Below are 6,000 nucleotides of genomic sequence, written 5' to 3'. Positions count from 1 at the left end.
AATGGAAAATAGCAAATGTTGGCAAAGATATAGAGGAACTGGAACCCTCGTGCACTGCTGGTGGAAATGCAAAATGGTGCAGCCGCTGTGGAAAACAGTCTGGTGGTTCCTCAAAATGCTAAACATAGAACTACCATATCATCCAGGAGTTCCACTTCTATGTAGACACCCAAAATAATTGCGGGGGGTGGGGGAGGAAACCAACCTCACAGCAGCACTATTCACAGTAGCCAAAAGTGGAAATAAATCCAAACTTCAATCAACAGATGAATGGATAAACAAGATGAGGTACCTCCATTGTATGGAGTATTATCCATTCATAGAAAGGAAGGACATCCTGACACCTGCTATGACATGGATGAACCTGGACAACACTGTGCTAAGTGAAATAGGCAGTCCCAAAAGAACAGAGATTGTATGATTCCACCTGCCTGAGGTCCCCAGAGTACACAAATTCATGGAGGCAGAAAGTAGAACAGGGGCTGGGGAGGGGGTAATGAGTTAGCTCGTGTTTAATTGGGACAGAGTTTCTGTTCGACAAAATGTAAAATTTCTGGGGATGGATGGGGGTGGTGGTTGTACAGCAACGCAAATGGACTTAATGCCATTGAATTATACACCTAAGAGTGGTTAAAATGGTAAAGTTTGTGTTATGTATATTTTCCCATGACTTAAGACAACAGTAATGCAAAAACTCCATTGTTAAAAAAATAATAAAATTTTAGGGACTCCTGGGTGGCTCAGTGGTTGAGCATCGGCTTTTGGCTCAGGGCGTGATCCCGGGGTCCTGGGATCGAGTCCCACACTGGGCTCCCTGCATGGAGCCTGCTTCTCCCTCTGCCTATGTTTCTGCCTCTCTCTGTGTCTCTCATGAATAAATAAAATCTTAAAAATATAAAATAAAATAAATAAAATAAAATTTTCAATAAATACAAGACCCATGCTACGACAAGCCACATTAGAGCCCAAGACAAAAACCACTCAAGACGGAGCCTGTCTTTATTTAAAACTTTGGCATTTTGCTCATCATAGGTTTTTTTGCATTCCTTTGAGCTTTATTACCGTAGTCAAACGTGATTCCTTTGGGGCACTGAGATCAAGGATGCACCTTACATTCTCCTTCCAGTGTGAGTGCCCCACTCCTCCCCACCCCACCCAGTTCTAGCCTGAGGAATCCCACCTCAGCTCCTGAAACTGTAACTCCCTCCCTGGTCCTCCCCCGGGGCCGACCCCAGGAACCCCGTCTTGCCCCAAGCAGAGGGCATGGGCCACTCCCTTCTTGGCAGCCGGGTCGGGACCCATCCTTTTTTGTCTTTTTGGATTCCCCACTGCCATTAGGCCTCGGAATACAACCAAAGCCCTCTCGGACTATTCTTTAGTCTTAAAAAAGGAAGAAAATTCTGACACCTTCTACCAGTGGATGAACCTTGAGGACAAGGTTCGCTAAGTTAGGTAAGTCGGTCATAAAAACACAGGCACTGTATGATTGCACCTGCACAAGATAGCTCGAGGAGTCGAATTCATACAGAGTAGAAGGCGGGCTCCAGGGGCTGGGCGGGGGGGGCGGGTGATCTGGGGAGGTGGGTCTGCGTTTAATAGGAGCCCAGTTTCAGTTTGAGGAGATGAAAATGTCCTGGAGACGGATGGTGGGTGAGGGCTCACATAGTAATGTCAATGTGCTTAGTGCCTTAGAGCTGTACACTTAAAAATTATTTTTTTAAGATTTTATTTATTTATTCATAAGAGGCAAAGAGAGAGGCAGAGACACGGGCAGAGGGAGAAGCAGGCTCCCCGGGGGAGCCCGATGTGGGACTTGATCCTGGGACTCCGGGATCACGCCCTGAGCCAAAGGCAGACACTCAACTGCTGGGCCACCCCAGTGCTCCTACTTAAAAATTATTTAAAAAGTAAATACTAATATGTTCTACCACAATAAAAAAAAAAAAAAGTAACAAGCAAACACACAAACAGCCTCCCCCGTGGGCTCCTGGCTCTCCATGGAGGTTGTGCCCGACGAGCATCCAGGCGGGGCTTCCTCCACCCTTTGCCCTCTGAGCAACCTGGACCAACATCCCCGTCTCACCTGGCCACAGGCCACAGGCCACTGCTTGTAAAACAACAAAGGCAAATATTTTCTACCTTGACTTGGTAAAATATAAACAGAAAAGATCCAGTTTGATTTCTAGAGTAACTATGTTTTCTTCCTCCCAACACTGTTTCTGACCTTTGTGTTGTCAATCCTCCTTCATTCAGAAAGCAGGCGGAGGACACCCCTCAAGCATCCGCCGGGACTCACGCACCAGTCACAGCTCCTGGGGGCCTGCGAGCTGTCCTCACACTCAGGCCCCCAGCTGCCCCGACAGGGACCTTCCATGCCCATCGTCCTGAGGGTGCAGCGAATGTGCCCGATTTACCCAGCTGAGCCCTAAGTGTCCGAGTGACGTGCCCAAGGTCACACAGCTGGCCAAAGCTCTGGCTTTGGGCTCTGGCCCTTCCTCCCTCCCCCACTGCCTCTCCCCACCCCCCAGACCTTCCACCCTCCTTGTCCTAGTGCAGCTCATGCATTTTAACAACAGCCTTGGGTGCCCAGTAAGCCCACCTCCCTGCAAGCCTCCCCAGCCCTACGACAATCAATGCCCCCAAACAGGAGGCCAGGGCCTCTGCCTGGTGCCACCAGGGCCAGCGCTCATCTAGGGGCATTTCTTCCTGTAAATGAGGTTGGGGCCTTCAGGGCAGGGCCAGAACCCCCGATAACGAGGCTCGATGGGCCCCCAGGCTCCCGTCCTCTGCGTGGTCAGCGGGCCGTTCCCACAAGGCCCCACATCTCTGCTTGGTATGCGACGGGGGTCCCCGCCAGGGTCCAGCTGCCTTCCCAGGCCATTCAAGTCAACTCCAGCAAAGGCTTTTTGTTGTTATTACCACCCTCCGCATTAGCCAGGGCAGTTTTTGTCTTCCCAAATGGGAAAGTATCTTTTACTTTTCTCTTTTGACACTGACTATTTGGCCCAAAGCAGGAACCAATTAAATTAATTAATCCCCAGGCATTTTGCCGATGGAGAGAGCAGGCTCTTACACTCGCAGTCGCTCCAGAGGGAGCAAGCGGACTCTGCATCCTTCGTGGGGCTCTGACTCCTGGGCTGGTCAGCAAGCCCGAGACCCCGGGGCTTTGGCACAGCCCTCAGCGGGCCTCCGGCAGGGGTGGGGGGGTCATGTTCCAGGCCCCCCCACCACCCCCCACCTGCCACACAGGGGACCTCAGGCCCTCCGGGCTCTCACATCCTCACCTCGGACACAAGCCAGACTGCAGCTCCGAGGGGGACCGCTTCCCACTTCCATGTACAATTAGCACTTTCTCTTAGAAGGGGGAATAAAGAACCCCAAATTCAGAAAGAGCACAGCCAGCTGAAAGGAGGTCCTCAAGGTGGGGCTCAGAGGCCCCCGGGGGCCCCCGGCAGGGGAGCTTGTCCTTCGGGGCTTCTCAGCTCCTGCTAAAGCGGTCCCTCGTCAAATGCATTTTCTTTCTGGACAACAGCAGAATTTCTTTGGCTCCGGCAGGGAGGAGCAGCTGTCCACACTGTTTATTCAGATACCATTCTGGCAATATTCAGAAGGTTGTTTTTTCTCTTCCCTGCAGGCTCTGAAACTATCCATGGGGCAGTTGGATGCACGTGTCTACACATGGCTTTCCAGAGTGGTGTCTTTGAAGAGCACATAAATCCTCTTCCAAGAGCCCTTTGCTGTGTTCCTCCGGGCCCCCCCCCTCCCGCCGCCTCCCACCCCCGCTAATGGGCATGTTTCTGTGAACGCTGAAGACGGAAAACACGCGATTTTTGAATGTGTCTCTTTCATGGTCACACATTTTTTTTTCCTTGTGCATCTTGGCTGATGCAGGATTTAAAATTCCCAGCAACTGCTCCCAGGTTGGTTTTCAAAGTGTTTTGCACCTTGGACCCCCACCCACCCCACCCCACCCCACCCCACACCCCCCAAAAAAGAAGAAAACCAGAGGACACTGGCCAGGGACTTGGAGCACGCCTCTGAAAGCATTTTTCAGTAAGTTTCATGGTTTTGCCTCTGGTTTCTCTTTGCTGCCTGGAGCCCTAGGCTCGCAGACCCAAGATTTGTTCCGCGGACTTGCACCCACGGTACATCTTGACAAGCACCAGCTTCCAGAACTTTGCACAACACTGTGACCACAAGCACTCGGGATATGTGAGGCCACGTCTCCCCGTTGTCTTCCGGCTCCCGGTTGTGTCCTGCACACTGCCCCCATCGGGTGGCTCTTCCTCCAAACCAAGGGCAGACCCCGGGACGGGGTGCTCAGGACCCCAGCCTTCCCGGCCAGCCTCGCCCTACACGGCCCCTCCCTGGCCCCGCAGGCTGCTCTCAGAGGCTCCTTCCCATCCCGCAAACTGCCCACACCCTGATTCTCGGCCTTTCCACTCGAGTTTCCTTCCAGTCAGCCGGCTGTGGCTCCAGCCCCATCTCGGCCCTCGGGCTGGAGTCTCCTGGCACCGTGCTCCCACAGCACCACAAACTTCGTGGCTCAAAATAACGCACATTCATGACCATAGGGTGCTGGATGTCAGGCCTCCTAAGGGGCCTCACTGGGCTAAAATCACAGCGTCAGCAGGGCCGGTCCTTCTGGAGGCTCTGGGGAGCAGCCACCCCCCAGCCATGTCCAGCTTCCAGAGGTGCCCGCATTTCCACGCTCATGGAGCCCTTCTGCATCTGCAAAGTGCATCATTACGACCCCTGTTTCCTCATCACATCCCCCCTTCTCTGACTCTGACCCCCCTTATAGGACCCTCGAGATCACACTGGGTCCGCCAGGATAATCCGCCTCCCCATGTCACCATCCTTAGCCCAATCACATGAGCAAAGTTCCTTGGGCCTTTACTCAGCCGAGCGTGATGCACAGCACCTGCCCCATTCCAGCTCATAGCTGACTCCCTTCCAGAACTTGCTCGATTTCCCAAAGCAACGCGTGAAGTGGCTGGCAAAAGCATCATCCCCCTGTCACACGGGGGCAGGCTGAAGCACGGTGCAAGCAGGACGCATGGGAGCCAGCCAGGCAGGAAGGGGGTGCTCAGGACCTGCCAGGACTGTGGTCGGTGGCAGTGAGCCGTCGACCCAGAGCTGCTCGGACGGCAGGCCTCCAGCCTCGAGGCAGACGGCCACAGGTGTGCAAGGGCGGGCCAGCAATTCCTTCTGAAACTAGTACATTCAAGCAGTTCAGCAGTTCAGAGTGCAGACAGCTCATGGGTGGAAGGGAGGACCTCTCTTTCCCCCCGGACCCACCTCTTTCCCATGGAGCTACCTGAGGGAAGAGCACCGGACGCAGGGGCAGACAGACCCCAGCAAGGTAGCAGCTCTCATGCACACATGCACACACGCAAACACACGCATGTGAGCAACTGGGCATCCTGAGCCTCAGATCCCGCCTCACCATGGGCTATGCACAGATCCATACGTGCATGTTCCAAGCCCTGGGCCTCAGAGGAAGGGGCAGAGCATGTCCTCTGCTCCCTCTTCTCTGCTCAGCCCTGGCTGGAATGCAGATGGGATGGAGGGAGCTGCAGCAGCTGAGGCCCTGAGCTCAGAGTTTCTCATTGAGGACAGCAGGGCAACAGGTGCCCCAGCATCCGGGCTTCTGACACTCAGTTGTCTCCATAGGATCCTGAACCACTTGTGTTTGGACTGTACTGTGAGAAAGAAATAAACTTGCATCGTGTTTAAGCCATTCTCGGGGGGTGGCGGTGGGGGGGATCTTTGTTGTTGCAGCAAGCCCTGACAGCAGCCTGACTAGGACCGATTCGGTGCACAGGAGGGACAGGTGCTGCCCCCGTGGCTGGAGCCCCACAGGCTGGCCTCCATGATCCAGGACACGGATTGTGTGCATTCGAAAGCTGTAGAAATCTTCATAAAATCTTCCATAAAAGTGCTCCCACTGATGCTTAGAAGGCAGCCCACATCCTGATGGCCCCTGGAACTTTAGGA

This window comes from Vulpes lagopus, chromosome 6 (assembly GCF_018345385.1).
Source record: "Vulpes lagopus strain Blue_001 chromosome 6, ASM1834538v1, whole genome shotgun sequence".
Classification (NCBI taxonomy): domain Eukaryota; kingdom Metazoa; phylum Chordata; class Mammalia; order Carnivora; family Canidae; genus Vulpes; species Vulpes lagopus.
Note: the sequence above shows the minus strand (reverse complement) of the source record.